Genomic DNA, 21774 nt, shown 5'->3' with positions numbered 1-21774 from the left:
TGGTTTTGATATTTGTGATAAAAGAGAAATGGTTAAGGCAAGATCTCCACTACCAACTAACCTTTAAGTCTGGAATAGAGATGAGAAATTCGAGGAGAGAAAAATACTCTCACTTAAGTAATCTAGTTTAAGGGAGTTGCTGGGTTAAGGACCAAATGACTATGTAATAAACCGCTTCCAGAAACCCGAACAACTAATAATTGTTACTTGTGTGTATTAAAAAAAAAAAAATCTACCCACGACGACGTCTGCATTAGCCAGTGATGTAGGAGTAACAGAAAGCCAGGACGGGGCGCCCAACCTCCTCCCGGGCTCCAGGCAGAGAGGAAACCCTCTCCGGGGCCTCCTGGCGCCGGCGCTCGCCCGGGAACGGTCCCGCGCGGGGACACCCGCCCTGCACACCCGCTTCTGTACTCCTTTCACGTCCGATGCCAGGCGGACCGAAAACAAACCTCCACCCTGCCGCCTGCTCTCGGAAAAGCCTGGGGGCCCGAGAGCGGCTTCGCCTAAGATCAAGCGCAGAGCCGCTTAGCTCAATGGTCAGAGCGTGGGTGGCAAACAAACTTCGTTTCGTGTTCACTTGGAGCACCGCGGTTCTGGGAAAGGATCAAAGCGACCTTCCTAACAGTGCGCAGCGCTTCCCTACATCACCCTCCCCGCCCCTTTCTTCCCTTTTTCTTTTTTAAATAAAAATAACTGTAGCCGATGAGTAAAGAAGCGGGCTTTAAAGCCACGCGGGGAGTGCGAGCAGGGCAGTTCAGCAGGTGGCCAGCGGCCCGCAGCCCGGCCCACGGCCGAACCAGCGCGCGGACTCCGCTCCACATCAATGGGAATCCCCCGTGGGAAAGGCGCCTCCCACCACGCCTGCGCTCGGACGCCCAGCCCGTCTCCGCGCCCCGGGTGCCGCATCCCACCCCGGCTCCGCGCCGCGTTGCTCCACGCCCGCGGACGACTCTCAGTGCCGAGGGGCGGGGGCGCCGCCGCGGTGCGGGGAGGGGGGGCGGGAGCGGCGCGCGGGGAGGGGAAGGGGTTCTCGCGCGATTGGGCGAGGTTTCCGGTGTTGTGACTGAAACCCGTCAATATGGCGGCGATCGGCCGCGGCCGCTCGCTGAAGAACCTCCGAATACGAGGTAAAGCCCGCCGCCGCCCTCGCAACCCCGCGCGCTCGGTGCCCACCACCGCGGTGCTCAACCTGCCCCGGGTCCTGGGGTGGGGGAGACGAGCTTGGGCACTGGCCGCCGGCGGCCGGCGATGCTTCCTAACAGGGGCTTGTGTGTCTGTTTCGCACAGGGCGGAATGACAGCGGCGAGGAGAACGTCCCGCTGGATCTGACCCGAGGTAATGCTGGGCGCCGGCGGAGAGGCGCGGGAGCTTGGGCCGGAGCCCGGGGCCCCGAGGCTAGGGTGGGCCGGCCAGCGAGCGACTCGCGGCCCCGGGGGCAGCGAGGGGCCGAGCCCGCGCCCATCCCCCTGCCCCGCGCCCGCTTCCCTGGGCTGAGCCCCTCCGGGCCTCGGGCGGCTGCGGGAGCTCGGGAGCTCGGGGCGGATTCGGTGCAGCCAGCGATCCCGGGGCGCTCCAGACTACCACCCCCCTCGCTCGCCCGCTGGAACATTTCTTCTCCCATCACCGCTCCCGGGCCCCCGATCCCGGGGGCGGCCTGGGAGGAGGCGGGTGGGGGGGTAGACGTTGTTATTTAGGTTACTGGAGGATGTTTGAGGGAAGAGCGACCACATCCTGCCCTCCCCGTCCCCCGGAGCAGATGCTGGACCTGCTGGGTTCTCGCTGACTGCGTTGTGGGCTTTGCCCTGTCCGCGCGCGCTGCTCCGGGGACCCGCGGCTTTGATAACTCGGAGGTGAAATCGAGAGCCGGTGATTAGGGCTGAGTGTCTGGTTTCTGCCGTGTCTCCCTGCTGCTTCCCTTTCCCGGGCCCGCCGGGTCTGGAGTTGGCTAGAGACCGCCCCCTCACTCTGCCGCAGGTTCATTGTGTACCTTCTGCAGCAGCGGGGCTGGGTTTGTTTACACCTTCTCTGCAGGGCCGGCCCGGGTTAGAGCCTGAAGAACTGTATCCGCCTAACGATCGGCGATTCTTTCTTCGGTCACGCACCACCGGACCGGTGTTTACTCCTCAATATCAGCCTGAAGCATTAGTAGTCACACGGTAGATTCTTTTCTCTTTCTCCATAAACAGGATTTGGTTTACAGAGTTCGGTGTTCATATTCCGCAGCGCCGTTGCTTAGGGTGTAACTAGTTCTGCTGAACAGATTCAGTTTTTTGAGATCTGTGAAACGCTTCAGGAAGTTAAAAAAAAAAAAGACATAAACATTCTACGTGACAGAAGTTTGCTGTTGTTTTACCCTGTATTATACTCAATAAAGTAGTTGGTGGTTGTGGGGTATTGACAGCATAATGCGTTCGTAGTTTTGATTTAAGACTCTTTCTGTGTAGACTGAGCGACCAGTTTTGATTTAGTTACGTGAGTACATGTTTGTTAGTATTTGGTTCCGATAGTTCAGGAAGTTACGTTTTGAGTAAACAAGCCCTTTCAAAGGCAGAAACTTTTCTAAGATGCAGTGCAGTGGTGTGTAAGTCCTGGAAATGGCACCTAATTACATCAATGATTTGGAACTTTTTTTCCCCAGTGACTCGGTCTGAGAATCGGTATAGAAAAAGATCAGACTGTTAAGTTTTTTTTTTTTGCAAATTTGTAAACTTAACATTACGTAGACATAAAAATGTATACAAAGTAGATTTTCCAGCAAGCGTTCTGATGAGGATCATAATACCGACCTGAAATTTAGCATTGCACTTTTCTAACTATGTAGTAGGTCAGTGTTTTAATTTGTATTCAAGCAATTGAGATAAAAGAGCACTTGAGTAAACCTGATCCTAGTCTCTCCAGTAAAAACCTGCTTGGATGTGGTGTTGGAAATACATTGTAATTGTAGAGTATGTTGATTTTGTTAAACTCCTTTGTGTGGTTGGTGTCAAAATTTGGGCGTGTAGAAAAGCTTATTTGAGACCTGCCTCATTTCAGTTTGAAGTCAGGAAGGCGGATCTTTGTGTATTATTAAAAATAATCAGTTCTTGGAGAATTTAGTGAACACCTATGTAATAGAACTGTTTCTAGAATTATGTAAAATGCTCAGAAAATGGTTTTCACTTGCCCTGATAAAATGTACTCGTGTCCTATATAAGTATACACAGCCAGTTGAAGCTGATCCCAAAAGCTGTACACAACCGAGAGAGAGAAGGTACATGGGAATTATAATCCTAAATCATAAGATTCATTATATTGTGAAACTGTTGACTAGAGAAAGTGTTACTTTGATGAATGTTTCATTGTTCAAAGGCTTGTGGATCACACACGAAGAAAGTTCATGAAGAATTAAAGTTTGGTAATAATTTGAGACCAGTGAAGCAGTCCCAGTTGCAGCTGAATGACAGCTGCTTGTGGATCAGATTACAATACGAAAAATGATAAAGTTTGAGCAACGAAATTTTTGTTTTGCTTAGTGCTACGGCAGTATTTGCTCTTATTCCAATTGTTTTGAGAAGTTCATTGTGTAGGTGGACAGCCATGTTCATCATACATAGAGGTTATGATCATAGTAATCCCTGAAGACTTCCACATGTAGTTAAGAGCGCTCTTGTAAAGTCAGGTAATTCTGGATTGTAATCTCAGGGGCAACAATAGTGAGGGTTTGGGGACAAGTTATTTGACCTTGCTTCCCTCCTGGTTTCTCCAACTGGGCGAAAAAGTAGCTTTAGAGTGTTAGTAAGACTGTAAAAGGTCAATGAAGGTGGTTCTTAGTTACTCAGCATAGAATCTTGTAGTTTATGAGTAATCTTCAGTGTTAGTTGCTTCCCTGCATCGTGAAATTGGGATTCTTTAAATCATAGTTTTAAAAAAGCTTGGCAGTGTGTTTGCATGTCATGGGCAGATAGAGAGGCACACGGGTGCGTGTACACCAGCAGATAGAGAGGCGCACGGGTGCGTGTACACCAGCAGATAGAGAGGCGCACGGGTGCGTGTACACCAGCAGATAGAGAGGCGCACGGGTGCGTGTACACCAGCAGATAGAGAGGTGCACGGGTGCGTGTACACCAGCAGATAGAGAGGTGCACGGGTGCGTGTACACCAGCAGATAGAGAGGTGCATGGGTGCGTGTCTGTGTGGGAGCTGAGGACAGCCTAGGGCTGCATTTCAGGAGCGCCTATTATTTATTTATTTACAGGGGTTCTGGATGCTGAATTCCCTGTGCTTCCCGCAAGCTCTGACACAGCTATTTCCCAAGTCTCAAATTGTTTTCACTATCATAAATTCATTCAGGAATCAGAGAATTCCTTTTTGAGATAGTCTGCTTTATTAGTTGGGTGTATTTGAAATAGAGTATTTGATGATAATGTGTTTTTTAAAAATATATTTTTCATTTCAAAAGAGATCACAAGTCAAGCAAGGTGGTCCATGTTGTTAGTATCAGCATTTAGGAGGTGTAGAGAGCATTGTGAATTGGATGCCAGCCTGGGCTACGTGAGACCTGTCTCAAAAAAAAAAAAAGTTACCAACTAAGTTTACCTAAAGTTCTGTTTGTTGTATGTACTTAGGATTAGGTATGACATGACATTGTATTTTGTGAGCCTTAGACACTTTTTTTAAAATTAATCTTCTCATTTTAATTGTTTGGATAGGAATGTGCTATATATTTTGTTTTCCTCCTCCCATAGAAATGTTTTTAGTGACAATGAGTGGCTTGTATTATGTATGATTCTCCTGAGGTCCAGAAGAGTTTGGCTTGGGTACTTCTGTTATTGCTATGGTTCAGACAGAATACCTCTATTAAAAATTATTGATGGACTAATTCTGACCTAGGAACTCATTTAGTTAGTCTTAGTTATGAGTAATTCTTGCATTCAGTTTTGTTCAGAAACCTATTCTACTTAATTTGTGAAAGTCCCCAAATTTGCTACTGATATCGTTAAATACTTCCTATATTTTGCATCAAAATTTATTTTTTAAAAACAAATGCAAACACCCAAATGTTTCATTTAGCCTATGTCTACAGCAAGCATAGCTGCCTCCTCCTCCTCCTTCTTCTTCTTTTTTATAGTGCATCCCCTTCTGGTACTGACTCAGACTTGAAAAGATACAGTGTTCTGTGAGAGTAAGTCCCTGTTAGTATAGTGTTCAAAATGTATTCCCAGAAAATGGACACTTCTGTATCAGTTATTATAAAACTGCCGAGTTTTACGTATTTTGAAAATTTAAATCCCTTTATTTTTCCATTAGAAGAATGAAATGCTGATGGTCGGTCCAGCTTGCTGTTTAGTATTTAGAAGAGCAGGAAGGCTATCTGAAATAGTGTGAATTTGAACATTTTTGTTTTCTAATTTCCCTTAGTTGGGAGGTTACTCATTTTTTTAATTGCTCATGAGTTCAAACAAACATTGACAGAAATCTCTTATGTATCAGAAACTGAATTAAATGCTGGAGGAGTAGGAACGAGAAGGATGTTGTTCCTTTTAAAGAGTTCATTGGGGCTGACATAAAGAAGTGATTGTCGTAAGGAACAATAAGTACAGACTGTGTAACGAACAGAGTGAGTGCCACAGCAGTCAGAAGAGAATGTGACTATCTGGTGGATTGGTGACCAGAGAAGCCTTCTAAAGGAATAAACTTCTCTTAAAAACTGACAGCACGGAAGGAAATGTGGACTATGAAGAATAACCCACACTTTTGGAAGGGAAAGTCAGTAGACAGAGGAGCTAAGACAATCTGAGAAATGCTAAAGGAGTAGACTAGTGTTTAGCTACAGAAATGGAAACAAAGATGTATTAGAGTGAGGAAATCAACTGATTTGCTTTTTCCCATTGAAAACTGATTCTGACCTTGTTAAAACTCCCTCTCCCCCCATTTTGGAAGCAGTCTTGCTGTTTATCTCTAGCTGGCCTGATTTTGAATGTGTGGTCCAGGCTAGCTTTGAACTTGAAGTAGACCTCCAGCTTTGGCTTCAGTGTGGGATGACAACATGTGCTAGCACAGCCAGCTACTTTCATTTCTTTATGAAGAAGGTGAAACCTGACAGACCTAATCACTTCAGACTTCTTGCCTAGAGTCAAACTGCATAGCATCTGTTTCTTTCCAGGAGTGGCTATACTCCTGATCAGAGTTCCTTCAGGAGGCTGTGGGGAACTTTTTTTCCTTCCATCTTGTCAATTCAGTTTCCATATGCTTAGCAAACATTTGCTCTACCTTCATATGGGTAGCCTACTAGAGTGGGCATGGGCCAAGGCTGAAGATAGAAAGGGATGAAGATTGGAAAAGTTACTTTGCTGAGACTGTAGATGGGATAGTTTCATTTTACAGTGTCTTCACTACATTGGCTCTCCCCCTATTGATAATGCTTTCTTAATGGATGTGAATATCCTTTAGTAAAACTCACTGGCATCTGAAGTTCTACATTCTACTGTAGTAAAAATGTTGTACTAACTTATCTCAGTTTTAACCAACTGTTTGCTATGTTCATCCTAATCAAAAGAATAAAAGCTTTGAAATTCTAAAGCAATGAGACTTCAACCAGTGTCATAGGGCCAGTGAGTGCCATGTCTCTAATAATCATTTTAAAGTTAGAATGTCTAAAACTTGGTACCTGAAAGTGTATCTACTTTCTGACTTTTCAGAACCATTATTTTCAGTTTTTGAAACTATAGATCGTTCAGTCCTGTTGACAAACTGCTTCAGGTTGCCTTTGATACCTATTTGATAGTCTGTTCCCTGGTAAATAACAAGAAGACCTTATTTCTGGTTTTACCTCCCCCCCCCCCCCCCCCGCTGTACTACAACCAGAATCATTTTCTTGTAAATCCAGATTTGATTTTGTCATTCACTTAAACAACAGCCAAACAAGATCTACTTTGGCATACGGAATAAAGTCCAAATTTCTTAGCTTGGCTTCCAAGACCCTTTATAATTTATGTATTGTCTTATGTGCTACTACAGCTGTTGTGGTCGATATTTCTGCCTATTCGTACAGCTTGTGTGTGTACACATTTTTTCATACACAGAACTCTTCTCATAGGAAATAAAGGGTTAGTTTACTGGTCTAAAGCATCGACTCTCTTGGAAACTGTGTCCCTATTTGAGAACCCTTGCTGAGTCAGAGAGGAATGCTGTTCCTTAAGTGTGGCATGCAATTTTATATTTACTTACATAGATTCCTTTACATAGGAATACACTCCCAATACTTTATCAATAAAAATCCTAATTCTTTAAGGTTAAGGGATAGAACTGAAGGATCTTGCACACATGCTAGCCAAGAACTTTATCATCGACCTTGTTCCCTGAAGTGAAAGAATGGAGAAGGAAATGAGCAAAAAGAATAGTATATTGTTAAAGAGAATAGAGAAAAATAATGCTTTGAAGCTTGCAGTCCTTTGGGGCAACCAAATCGATCGTGCTATAAAATAGAAACATCTTTCTGGAAGGGACAGTTATGAGATCAGTTGGGTTTTAACTTTCATGTGGTTGATCCAGCTACCAAATGCTGGAGTGTGTGTCTAGTGGTTGTTACTCTGAGTTTATGATTTGATTACTTTTTTGTATAAGATGTTGGGAGAATGGAAACACACGAACGCACATGCACACACAGAAAGTGTACATTAGGATTAAGTATAGGAGCTTACACATGCTAAACATGTCACTACTGAACTGTTTCCTCATCTCTTAATGGAGAGTTAAAGATTTGAGCATTCCAAGACAATGTGGTAAGACTGCATATCATGGATAGGAGCCTTAAGAAGAGGCCATGAGGTAATAGGAAGGTTATAATCTGTGAGTTTTTCATTTGAAGGGGCTGAAAACTGAAGGTAGGGTCTGTAGAATTCAGTTCTACTCTGAATGTGAGACTGCTTTTGGCCGGCTGTTTAACCTCTGGGTTTCAGTTACCTTACCTCTGCAATGCATAATACTTTTTGCATACAGCACCAATCACTATCAGCTGTTGAAAGGTTGACTTCTTGAATTTTGCATGCAAATAGATGGAAATAGAAAACACTATCCTGAGTGAGGTAAGTCAGATCCAAAAAGAGGAACATGGGATGTACTCACTCATATTTGGTTTCTAGCCATAAATAAAGGACATTGAGCTTATAATTAGTGATCCTAGAGAAGCTAAATAAGAAGGTGAATCCAAAGAAAAACATATAGGCATCCTCCTGAATAATAACCTTCATCAGGCGATGAAAGGAGACAGAGACCCACATTGGAACACCGGACTGAAATCTCAAGGTCGAAATCAGGAGCAGAAGGAGAGAGAGCACGAGCAAGGAACTCAGGACCACGAGGGGTGCACCCACACACTGAGACAATGGGGATGTTCTCTTGGGAACTCACCAAGGCCAGCTGGCCTGGGTCTGAAAAAGCCTGGGATAAAACCGGACTAGCTGAACATAGCAGACAATGAGGACTACTGAGAACCCAAGAACAATGGCAATGGGTTTTTGATCCTACTGCACGTACTGGCTTTGTGGGAGCCTAGGCAGTTTGGATGCTCACCTTACTAGACCTGGATGGAGGTGGGCGGTCCTTGGACTTCCCACAGGGCAGGGAACCCTGATTGGTCTTTGAGCTGATGAGGGAGGGGGACTTGATTGGGGGAGGGGAGGGAAATGGGAGGAGGTGGCAGGGAGGAGGCAGACATCTTTAATAAACAAATAAATTTAAAAAAAAGACAAAAAGAAAGGTTAAGAAGAAGGCACTCAGAACCTTGTTAAAGTCGTGGTGAGATATATTCCCATAAATCGTAGTGAATGTGTATTGGAGTGGTGGTGTTCCGTAGCCCTTTAAATGTACCTTACAGTCAAGTGACCCACTGCTATGACTTGCTCCCTGCCTTGCAGGTCCCAAGCTCTAGAAAATTGTGCTGTGCAAAGCACAGTGGGTAAGTGAATGCTTTGCATGCCTGTGTCTCTATCCCATCTAATTATGGTCTGCTCTTACCTGCACTTAAAACAATGATGATTTGAGAGTGCTAAATCTATATTCTTAATATTTATTTTTATGTGTAGTTTGGGAAGATTGCATGTTCTTCTTTTCCCCTCTAGTAGGTTTTTCTTGGGGGGGGGGCACAATTTTTATTTCCTGAGCGAATACTCTCAGAATAGTGGAGGAAAGCAAACAGATTAAAATGTTTATTAGGTAACAAATACATAGATGATCGAGAGGTAACTGCTAAGCTTTGTGAATCATCCAGTGTTTTGATATCATTGTACTTTTTTTGTTAGTGCAGCCAGGTGAAACTGACCTGCCCCCTGAAAGTTGTATCCGTACACTGAATGGCATATAGGGATTATGTAGATGCTAAAGTAAATAGGAAATATTTATGTGTGACAGCTAAAAATAACATATATTCAGTGTAATGGGTCACCAAGGAAGCCAAACATAAGTGCATACTTCATGTCCCTGTGAGTCTAACGTCGACTCATGCACCATACCGTGCACCTAGTAATGATGAAGTTGACAGAACAGAGAGGATATGCTGATACCTTAAGTGTACCCTGTTTACGGAGCCAGACGAATATAGTAACAGATACTTTAAGAAGTATCAAATGAACTTGGGTTTTAAAGACTTACCTTAAATGGCTTCCAGTTTTTACTCCAATATGCTGAAGAATTTGGATGGTTAGTGGTTTTCTTAATGTCAGCTTGTGCCACTACAGCAGGCTTGAGGAAATTTTAAAAATCAAAACAAATTTGAGAACTAAAATCTTTTTTTGTTTTGATTTTTGAGATACAGTTTTTATCTACATAACCGCTCTGGTTGTCCTGGAGTTGTAGACAGGCTGGCCTTAAACTCACAGAGATCACCTTCCTCCCTAGTGCTAGAATTAAAGGCATGCACCATCACACCTGGCTGAAAAGCTGAATTTTACTAGCAAGTCATTCAATATTTAAGATAGTATTGGGGGAAGTTAGTAACAAATGTTTTCCTCCTTAAATGTTGAAGACTGATTATATGTTAAGCTTGGGCTTATTTAGCCTTTGAAAGTAATGCCGAATTGGATTGAGAGATTTGAAGCATACTGTGAAATAATTGCATACTTGTGACGATGAGTATATAATTGCTCCCATTCCAAGCTAACTCATAAATGATTTTTCTCCCATTACTGTAGTGCTTATTGGCTTCCTCTTCATTCATATGTTATTCACAGAGGATATTGTGCAAGTTCAAGGGGCTCTGTAAGTTTAGCAAACTTAATTCTAAAGAGATGCAACCTGGAAATAAGAGACTAAAGTGGGGTAGCTGTACTTTCATTATTTCCTACACTGAAATGACTGTTTTCTAGCTCAGAATTTAAGCATATCACCTACCAATGAGGTGAATGATTTGAAATTAATATCCTGAAGGCTGGCCAGATCACTCAATGGATGAAGGCACTTGACTTGCTGACATGCCTGAATTCCATCTTTGGAACCCACATGAAAGAACAAGAAGACTGACTCCAGTATTTTCTTCTTTGGTCACCACACATGTGCTGTAGCATGCACATGAACACACACTCCCAACACACATAAATAAATAAATAAATATGCAAGAGACATTTATCTTAAAATCATAATGTTTCATGTCAATCTCTGAGACCCTGCTTAGCCCTATCAAATAGTAAATAATATTTGGTGAAATGACTGCTGTACTAGGGTATCAAAACAAGACTTGTTGCAGAGATTTTAGTAATCTTGCTCCGAATCCAGTATAATTTCATGTGTTTCTCATAATGACTTGAGAGTGAAGAGGCACAGGAACTGTAAACAAAGGAGATTGCCAAGTAACTTAGTTACTTAAAAAGGAGCAGTTTGCCAGGGAAAGGGATATTGAACTGCTTTAAATTGGGCATGTATATATATTTTTTCAGCAGTTACATAGATCTAGAAAAGTCACATCTTGAAATAGTAGTGCTAATTATTTCCGTGCTTGGTCTATCCCTGGTGTATTAAAACTTTTAATTGCCCTTTTTTTTTTTTTTCCATTCGTAATCTTCTGATGCCCTCCCTAACATCGTGCCATCCCCACCCCTGCCTCCTGCTATTGGAAGGGGGAGAGAAAGTCAGAATTGTATGGAGAGAACATTTTTGGTGATATGACCTCCAACCTCGAGCTGCATTGTAGTTTCTGTGTGTGGCCAGGGGACAATAGAATATTGTGACACTTATTATTCCACATATATGTTGTAAGAAGTGGGTTTGTTCTTTTAAATCACATTTGTCTCCTGTGATAGTGAGTTAACTTGGTGGTGATGGAGGGGCTGAACACTGGAGCTGTTGGATAGGCTGTTTGCTTAGAATGAATGGCAGGAGGTTTCCTTACTAGACTGTTACTGGTGATGTTCTTAAACGGCCCAGGCTGCTGAAGGAAGTTAGGTCGTGTTCATGCTTAAGTTTCATATGTTATATGAAATTATTATATACAATTTTAGTCATTTTTGAGTAGTTAAATTGAAGAGTACATTAGCATTGAAATGGTTGTTAATGTATATGCTTTATTCCCCTCTTACGGTGTTAACTGTTTTAGCCTTGTTTTCTCCCTAGCCAAAAGAGAGAAATTACTTGAAAAAGAAAAAACCTTTTGGATTTTCAGATGAAAACAAAAAAGATATTGAGAGCCTGGGTTAAAAAAAGTGACAGTTGTTTTTATTCATAATTGTATTTTTTAATTCTGTGTTTGATTATTGAGGATTTTTCACCATACATCAGTAATTGTTTTTATATTATAAAAGTGCCGCAGAGGAAAAGTATTTATTTATTTTTGAGACAGGAGCTAACAGTCTCCTAAGTGTTGGTGTACAGGTGTGCACTACTACTTCTGGCTTTATGTTGTAAACACATGCATATATTGCCATGAAATGTGTAATGGGGTATTGGCATATGCCTGAATTGGGATAAAGTATGTTTTATCTATGAACCTATTATTTATTTAGTTCTTGTGGTATTGGGACTTGAACCCAGGGCCTTGTAGGCATTCTACTACTGAGCTCCATGCACAGTCATTTTGTTTCTTTGTTTGTTTGTTTTGCTGTTTTTGAGACAGGGTTTCTCAAACCAGGTAACCCTGACTGCCCTGGAACTGGATTTGTAGATCAGGTAATCCCCTTGCCTCTGCCTCCTGAGTGCTAGGATCAAAGATGTGGACCTTACCCCCCCTACCCCCGTCTTTTTGTTTTTAAAGCTTACTTACATATTTTATTGACAGGAGGCACATGTTCATACATACTCATTTCTTTCCAGTCTTCTAAGGTGCACATTACTTATACAATGCCATCTAGTTGTAATATGTAGGTTAAATACTGAAACCATTAAGAACTGATGAGGGAACTTACATCTTAAAAGTGAAACACAGAAAAGGTGGTGCAAAACAAGGAAGATGGAGAGCTGGCTCAGTGGTTAAAAACACTGGCTGCTCTTGCAGAGGACTCAGGCTCAGTTCCTCACACTCACACAGCAGCTCACAACCTCTTTAATTCCGGTTCCAGGAGATATGACACCATTTTCTGGCCTCTGCAGGCACCAGGCGTGCACACACAGTGCATGTACATACATGCAGACAAAACACTCATACACATAAAATAAATCTTTAGCAAGATGAAAATTTAACCTGTGAATTCCTGAATAAACATTAGTGTTCTATTACACCTCCTAAGTATCTTCAGTTACATGGCTATAACCCATGAAGAGCATTGGGAATAATTGACAGTATATAGGAGAAAAAATTCACAGAGAGCAATTTAATGCTTCATGAAGGGATCTGATGAGGCAAGATCAATGAGTATACGAAAACAGCTTGTTAAAAACCTTGCATAGATTTTTCCAGAGGTTTCCCTTTCCCCCAAACAATGAAAGCTGTAAGATCATACAGACCCTCATACTTGAAAGCTCAGTCACTGACTGAGCTGGGAGATCACTGGAGGGAAGAAGACTCAGGATAATGAACAGGGCAGGAGGTGTCCTATGACAGAAGACGAGAAGCAAACCTAGACTTGTAAACAGTCATTTCCACGGGTGGAGCTTCACAGTATTCTTGTGTCTGGCTTCCTCCTTGACCTTTGCCCTTGCTGTGTTCTCCACTTCATTCCTGCCTGCTTGGACACAAGATCATTGTCTCCTTGTCTCAACTCATCCCAGAGCCCTTTCCTTTGATCCAGAGCAGTAAGTCACCAAGTGTGGCTTTAAGGCAGTCAGATCTGCTTCTTGGAAAATAAAACACTGCACTTTCCTGGACACTTTTTCTAGTAAGCTCTGATGTAGCTGGCCCAGTGCTGTGTTTGGTAGAAGAGAGGATATTGTATACCACGCTAGACCATTGTTTATCTACTTAGACATATGAGAATGATTTTTCAGCATGCAGATCTTGCACTCCACCCCTACCAAATCAAAGTCAGAGTTATGTCTACAATCCCAGCACTTGGGAAGCAGGGCAGGGGGATTAAGTTCAAAGCTAGTCTCAGCTATTTAACAAGTTTAAGGCCAAATTGGATTTTAGTTACAAGCCATACTATTCTATGCCATATAATTCCTATAATTACCACTAATTTAAGGTTTGGGTGTGTGTTACCTAAAGAAAGAGGGGAAGAAGAAATAAGAAATAGGATCATTTTATTATCTGTGCCATCTCCACTCCATTTTTTTTTCTTTAAAGGAGGACTCTGAAAGTCATGCATGTGAAGAAGAGACTCCTGCATGATATTCTTTAAAGGAAAGAGACCAATGTTGGTAGTCCTGTAGTTAGTGTTCCTCACCTGTGGGGGAGATGGAATTTCTCCATGTAACAGCCCTAGCTTTCCTGGAACTTGCTCTGTGGATCACACTGACCCTGAATTCACAGAGATCCACCTGCCTCTGCTTCTTGAGTGCTGGGATTAAAGGTGTGTACCATCACCACCACCTGGCTAGGGTTCTGTAGTTCTTTAATGTTACTTTCTTAAAACAATCGTGCTGCACAGAATCCAGGCCTTCTTAGTATTTGGAGTAAAATTGGTGACTGTGCTCTGGAATGTCAACAGGTCCACAGAGGAACCCATTTTTTTTTTCTGTGCTTGAAAACAACAGAGGAGTTTGGAATTACTGTGCTATTGGTTGTAGTAATTGGAGCAGCGGGGCTGCGTCCCCAGCACCCTGGCCGCCTGCTAGCTTATGCCCCGAAATAATTACACGGACACTGTATTCTTTTAAACACTGCTTGGCCCATTAACTCTAGCCCTTACAGGCTAATTCTCATATCCCTATCAACCCATCTCTAATAATCTGTGTAGCATCAGTCTTACCGGGAAAGATGCTAGCCTATGTCCATCCTGGGTCGGAGCTTCATGGATTGTGTCTGCCTCAGAGAGCAGAGCTATCGTGTCTGCCCAGGAGAGGGAAGCATGGTGTCTCTGGGCTCACTTCCTCTTCCTTCCAGCACTCTGTTCTGTTTACTCCACCCACCTATGTTCTAACCTATCAGGGCAAGCAGTTTCTTTATTTAATTAACCAATGACCTTCCTCCATCAATTGGTTAAAGGAGTTCCCACAGCAATTATCTCCTTTTTGCTATTTTTTATTATTTCCACTTTTTAAATTATTTCTAAAGATGCTTTTCCTTAAAAGCTTATACATGATTAAACATTGATTCTCTTTCTTAAGATTGCAAAGGGACCATCCTAGTTGTCTTTCTTTTCTTGTTCATTCTAGGAAGTCATAAGTTAATATCAGATTGCCCTTACCCACTGTCCACATTGGCTTTTCAAGACAGTTTCACCCTGTAGCCTGTGCTGGCCAAGGGCTGAGATTGCAGGTGAATCAAGCCTGGTGATTCACAACATTTTATATTCTATTCATTTATTCTCTTTTTTTTCTTCTTATGTCTTTCATTGGTTTCTGTTTCTCTTTTGCTAGTTTTCATTTTTCTGATGTCACCAATAGAATATTCCGTAAAGATAGATTGCATTTTTCCATAGTGACATTTGATATTTATTGTCACTGATTTACAATAAATTTAAACTGTTAAGTCCTTTTTAATTAGTCTTCCTAACCATTCTTTATTCCCTTCAAGTTGGTTATGTGAAAGTTAGTGGTGAAGATTTCGCTGGCTAGCTTACCTGTCCCCCAAGTTAGAACCAAGTATTTCATAGATAACTGATTAAACATGGCAAGGCATGGTTAATGTAGTCTTTTAGAATAAAGAAAATTTTATTCATTTCATTATGCAAAAGCAGTAGATTAAGTGTGCAAATTGAACTACACTTTAGTTAAGTTTCCAGTTGAATGCATAGAATTCTAAATGCTGATAGTTTGACTATGTCTGCCTGCCTACCAGCCTGCCAGCCTTCCTTGCCTTCTTCTCCCTTCCTTCCTCTCCTTCCTCTCCCCTTCTCTCCCTCCCTCCTTCCCTCTCTTTTTTCCAAGACAGAGTTTCTCTGTAGCCTCGCAGTTCTGAAACTTGGTCAGAAGACCAGGCTGGCCTTGAACTCAGAGATCTGCTTCCCCAGTTCTGGGATTAAAGGCCTGTGCTACCATGCAATTTCAAATGTTTACGCCTGGACTTCCCTATTGGTGGAAACAGTAATCCTGAAAGATCCTTGCTGTTTGTGAGTCTGCAGTATATTGAACAACTGTAAATGCAGTATAGATTATTAGTGTTAAAGGGCAATTGTTTTTAGAGATGAATTTTAAGTGATAGATGCTGTTATGAATGACACAGTGCAGTAAATCTATTTTTAACCAGCAGTGTCTTGTTTAAGATAATGGTAATGTCTGTCTGGTGTGTAGCTGGTACATTCCCCTTAGCTGCTGTCAGTGACTGTTTGGAGCTTAATAATGTCCAGCATAATCAGAACTTGGTCCAAAACAATATTTCAATTAATAAGACATCAACAAAGTTGAGCCAGGTGGTGGGGGCACACGCCTTTAATCCTAGCACTCAGTAGGCAGAGGCAGGCGGATCACTGTGAGTGCGTGGCCAGCCTGGTCTACAAGAGCTAGTTCCAGGACAGGCTCCAAAGCTACAGAGAAACCCTGTCTTGGGGGAAAAAAAGTGTGGAAGACTTCTCAAGTACTACGATATTTTAATTCACATACTTTAAAGTAGATGCTTCCTTCTGTGTAGAGCCAGTGGAGGGCAGGTATGTCATCCAGTGATGTTGCTGCTGTCAGACCCTTTAAAGATTCTGTTTTGGCTGGGGTTGTAGGTCTGGGTTCCCCCTCTGCCACCACCAAATAAACAAATTTTCAAAAACTGCTTTTGAAGGTTACTAAAGGGTATTTATTTAAATACACTTTCTTTAAATTTTGGTTGGATTGTCTTTTGGAGATAAAGTTTGGGATGTTTAAGTATAATATGGGTCCACATCAGGAGCAGAAGGAGACGGAGCACGAGCAAAGAACTCAGGACCACGAGGGGTGCACCCACACACTGAGACAATGGGGATGTTCTATCGGGAATTCACCAAGGCCAGCTGGCCTAGGTCTAAAAAAGCATGGGATATATCCGGACTAGCTGAACATAGCGGACAATGAGGAATACTGAGAATTCAAGAACAATCGCAGTGGGTTTTTGATCCTACTGCACGTACTGGCTTTGTGGGAGCCTAGGCAATATGGATGCTCACCTTACGAGACCTGGATAGAGGTGGGCAGTCCTTGGGCTTCCCACAGGTCAGGGAACCCTGATTGCTCTTCGAGCAGATGAGGGAGGGGGACTTGATCGGGGGAGGGGGAGGGAAATGGGAAGCGGTTGCGGGGACGAGGCAGAAATCCTTAATAAATAAATAAATTTAAAAAATAAAAAAAAATGCCAAAAGAAAATGCCACTGACTTTTTGCTGTTGAGTCATTCCATGAAATAAAAATGTTCCATGAAAAAAAAAAAAGAAAAATCGCTTTGTTAACCTAATTATTGTAAAACAATACACTGAGTATCTCTTTCCAGTACTCTGTTGAATACTGGGAAGTGAATGTAAGACAGATAATTTTGTTTTTAATAGCTTGCACTCTGATGACTTCATCATTATAGACGGGTCCCTGGGTATGGTGACCGTTTTCTGTAATAACCGTTTTCATTTTCTGTTTTCACTCATTTGTGTTTGATAAAACAGCTTCCTTAGTGTTTGTTTGTTTGTTTGTTTGTTTGAGTCAGGGTTTCTCAGTAGCTATGGAGCCAGTCCTGGAACTCATTCTTATAGACCATGTTGGCCTCCAACTCAGAGAGATCCGCCTGTGCTACCATGCAGTTTCAAATGTTAAATGTATTTCACCCCACCCAGTGCTGGGATTAAAGGCTTGTGCCACCACCACCTGGCTTCCTTAGTGTTTCTAATGATATTTTCTTTGTAGAGCAGATGTACCTTGATTATACTGTCAGGGTCATGGATGGGACTTTCTCCCTCACTTCACTTAATTTTATTTGCCTTATCGTGAGGCTTTTGTTCATTCTATGCAAAGGAGCCTATCTGTGTCCCTTTTCATTTTCTTTAAATTTTGTATTGTTGATTCTTCTCTCCTCCCCATCCCTTCCCTTCCACTTCTTTCCTTTTCTTTTTGTTTGGCTGCGGTTGAACCTAGGACTTTGCATATGATAAGCAAATGTTCTACTACTGGAGTGTAACACATCTTTTTCATAGTCCTTGCCATTGGTGACATTATAATGTGTATGTCTTCCTGCAATGTAAATTTTGTGAGCATAAATGTACTTTGCTTTGCTTATTATTATATTGATGACTGGAATAACTCTGGCATGCTGTGCATGCCTAATAAATATTTATTGACTGAGTAAAAGAGACCATCAGATTTATGTTTTAGTTTGAGAGCTTCCGAGCAGTTTTGTATTGCTTACGATATCTTAATCTTATAGTCAAGTACACCAAACTTGACCATTTAAAATTACTAAGTATCATATTCTAATTTTTTTTCACATTTCTCATTTGGGTTAAGAGCAGTATTTTAATTGGGCCAAATCAGATGCCCTGGAGCCATCATAACCTTGTTTCTTGTCCTTATTCCATGAATCGAATCTTCATTGGGATGGTGATGGAGGAAGGTCATTGGCTAATAAAGGAACTGCCTTGGCCCATTTTATTGGTTAGAGGATAGGTGGGAGGAGTAAACAGAACAAAATGCTGGGAGGAAGAGGAAGTGAGCTCAGAGACTCGACCGCTTTCCTCTCGGGAGCAGATGCCTGAGAGAGACGCCATTCTCCTGGCTCCTGGGCAGACGCACGCTATGAAGCTCCGACCCAGGATGGACATCGGCTAGAATCTTCCCGGTAAGCGCACCTAGGGGTGCAACACAGATGATTAGAAATGGGCTAAATTAATATGTGAGAATTAGCCTAGAAGAGAATGGGCCAAGCAGTGTTTAAAAGAATACAGTGTCCGTGTAATTATTTTGGGGCATAAGCTAGCCGGGCAGGCGGCTTGGGTGTTGGGGGGACGCAGCCCGCCGCCGCCTCTTATTACTACAGGATGGTGGTACCGGTTTCTGTTTCTGAAATACATTTATCATCTGGTGGTTCCTACCTGCTGCCATACTTTACTCAGGCTCTTGTTTCTGCTGGATGACTGGAAAACTATAATACTCCTCCAGGAGATCTATATTTTCCCAATCTCTTCGCTCCTGCAGCCAACACATTTTCTGAAAAGTCAATATAACTTCCCAAATGGGGTTGAGTTCTTGCTTTTTGGGATTCAGTAATATGTGTTACTTTATAATATGCTTTAATTTATTCTCATGTTTTATCTTACTAATCAAAATTAGCAAATATTTATTGACGTTTTACTGTGCACTGGACACTGATCTTTGACTGTGCCTGCTTCAGTAATGACAGAGTGAGTCCCATGTTCACTGTAAACATGTGAATGTGGGATTTTAAGTACTGTTAAATGCTGTTAGTCATATAAAATTTGGCATGTGAAAGAATATTGACTGTTGGCTGGGGAAGAGGGGTTGAGAGATGCACTCCGAGGTGTAGTATTTAGGAGGACACACTGTGAGTGTAGGGTAGAAATCTTCCAAATGGAAGGAACAGCTAGTACAAATTCCCAGAGATAGAAAGAACTGGAATGGCTGGCATGTGATGAATGAGAGGGAGAGGGGAGGTATGTGAAATCAGACGAGAGAGACAGACAAGTATTAAGTTGGATAAGATGATACAATTGAGAGTCATGTGATCTGACTTAGAACCATCACTGTTTGGAGAAATGCACTTGCCCTTGGAACAGTGTACCAGGTTTTTTCTTTTGGGCCATCAACCAGCTCCTAAATTGTGGCACGGAAACTTACTAGCTTTGAATGTGCAGCCAGGTTTAGGCTCTTTTTTTTTTTTAACTTAAATTAATCTGTTTCTATTTCTCTTCCTTTGGTCTCAGGGCTTTTTATTTTTTCTTCTGAATATCTTTCACTGCTTCAGGTGTCTCCCTTGTTCTCTCCGCCTCTTCCTTCTCTCCTCTCTAGCCTAGAATTCTTCTCCTATTTATTCTCTCTCCCTACCAGCCCTGTCTTTTTCCTGCCTTGCTGTTGGCTGTTCAGCTTCTTATTAGACCAGTCAGGTGCCTTTGGTAGGCAAGGTGATACAAATACAACACATCTTTATGTAATTAAACAAATGCAGTGTAAACAAAAGTAACACACTTTTACACAGTTAAAGTAATATTCTACAGCATAAGCAAGTATAACACATCTTTGTCTAATGAAAATATACTCCACAGCAGAACAGTCTCTGGATAACACATAGCACTAAATCAGTACTAATTGAAAGAATTAATCCTTTCATTTTGATCACAACACAGGCAAGATTTTTCAGTTAGAATCATTTGAGATTTATATATTGTCTTTGAAACAAACCAAAATGGACTTGGTTAAAGCTCTGGATTTGTAAACCCTCATGTTTTAATATTTCAAGTGATCAAGGAATACCCAAAACAATATCAGTTTCAGTGAGACTTTTCTGTAGTAGGTAGAAATGTTACATTCATTTATTCACTTGTTCATTTATTCAGGTGGTTACTGTATAGAATACCACAGAGTATTCTACCAGATTCTGATTGAGATTTTAAGATAGTGCTGACCGTACTCAAGATTCAGTTAGTTGCGTATAATTTTTTATAAAAGTAATTTTTGAAAGACTAATTAAATTAGCCTGACAAAGCAGGGAGCATGAAGGGCATTGGCTGGCTGTCTTGGTCTCCTTCCCTGCTCTGTACACACACACACACACACACACACGCACGCACGCACGCATGCACGCACCTATAAAGTCTGGTTCTATTCACATGATCCCTCTTGCTATGTTGCTGCTGCTAGGTGCTTTCTAGATGTTGAAATTAGCCTTGGAAATACGGTCAATTAAGCCAACTAGAAGTTGGTGAAGTTACTGCTTTTATAATCTTAATTGTTTTTTATTCTGAATAGAACTCTAGAGTAATTTCTTTTTTTTTTTTTTTTGCTCTTGGCAATGCTGCTTGCATCACTGCTGCCCACTGCTGACCTGTCTTACACCCATGTGTATTGCTGTACTTGGAGTAGAGCTATTTGAATGGCTCATGCAGAGTTTAAGGGAAATCCTTGTCATCCGTTTTACATCTTTTATTTATGTACTTTCACATTAGAAAAAGTTCTAGATTTATAATGTGGTAATATTAATTATATAGGCTCATGATCACTTTACAACCTTGGAAACCCCAGATCTCTGAAAATTGTTTTTTCTTAATCAATAACCTGATAAAACCTGACCCGACTTAAACTCACTGGTTTTGAGCCTGACTGGAATTTTATTATTAATGTTGATTTCCAGTAGTGTATCTAGTTTCATGTTTTACCTCAAACAGAAAATTATACTTTGTGAATAAGCAAGACTGTCCCTAATACTATTTTGGAATACTCTGATAAATACATTTTAAAATAATAAATGAATTTTTAATCTTGTCTAATCACTAAAATTCAAATGAGAGATTACAGCCAACAGTAAATATGGGGAAAATGTGTGTCAAAAGCACTGTCAGAACATATACATGTAGAAATGTTAGCAGTCTTTCTTAGTTACTTTTCTATTGTTGTGATAAAACGCCATGACCAAGGCAACTTAGAGAAGGAAGGAACTATTGGAGCTTATGGTTCCAGAGGGATAAGAGTCCAGCACTGTCAGGATAGGGAGTGTGGGAGAAAGCCACCTGAGAATTCAGGCTGCTTTTGTGAACTCATAGCTGCCCCAGGGGGGTATATTTTCTCAGCAAGGCCATACCTCCTAAGACTGTTCATATAATGCTACCAACTAGGAACTAAGTATTTAAATGCTTAAGATTATAGGAGCCATTTAATTTAACCACCACACGGTATATATCGTGTTCTAACTTCTTATTCTTGGAAGATATACCTAAAAATGAATCATATTGATTTTATTTGTAATAACCCAAAGCTTTGGATTGTTAAAATTTTAGATTTTTTTGATTATAAATACCATGAAGTTGTTAAGAATGTCTAAGTGAGATATGGGGAAAGAAAAACAATAATTTTTAAATATGAACCAACTTGCGTTCATACTATACAAATTAATTTTAAGTTACACTTTTTTTTTCTACTAACTTAAGATTGTCTTGAAAAGGCATAATTTAACATGTTTCCTTTTAATGCTTGGGGCTTGAGATAGCCAATATATTTTTGTTGTGATGATTTTGAGCATGCTATGTCTTCTTTGATGTATATTAATGTTTATTGGCTGGATACTAAACAGGAAAACATTTACAAGGCATTTATTGAA

At 41.5% G+C, this 21774-nt stretch overlaps 1 protein-coding gene across 3 annotated transcripts in view; it reads left to right on the top strand.

The window, feature by feature from the left end:
• Positions 1-1091: 1091 nt before the first annotated feature.
• The window catches only part of Rictor (RPTOR independent companion of MTOR complex 2), a 93627-nt gene continuing 72944 nt past the window's right edge, over positions 1092-21774 (top strand). For all 3 annotated transcript variants that reach the window (XM_041630999.1, XM_041630998.1, XM_041631000.1), the window contains exons 1-2: positions 1092-1130; positions 1291-1338. The gene's annotated coding sequence lies outside the window, so the exon portion shown is untranslated. The remainder of the gene's footprint in view (positions 1131-1290; positions 1339-21774) is intronic.

The sequence above is a fragment of the Microtus oregoni genome, unplaced genomic scaffold (assembly GCF_018167655.1).
Source record: "Microtus oregoni isolate MIOR12 unplaced genomic scaffold, Mior012 000036F_ref0000092, whole genome shotgun sequence".
In the NCBI taxonomy this organism is placed as follows: domain Eukaryota; kingdom Metazoa; phylum Chordata; class Mammalia; order Rodentia; family Cricetidae; genus Microtus; species Microtus oregoni.
The sequence above is the reverse complement of the archived record's forward strand: the minus strand, read 5'-3'. Positions and strand labels throughout refer to the sequence as shown.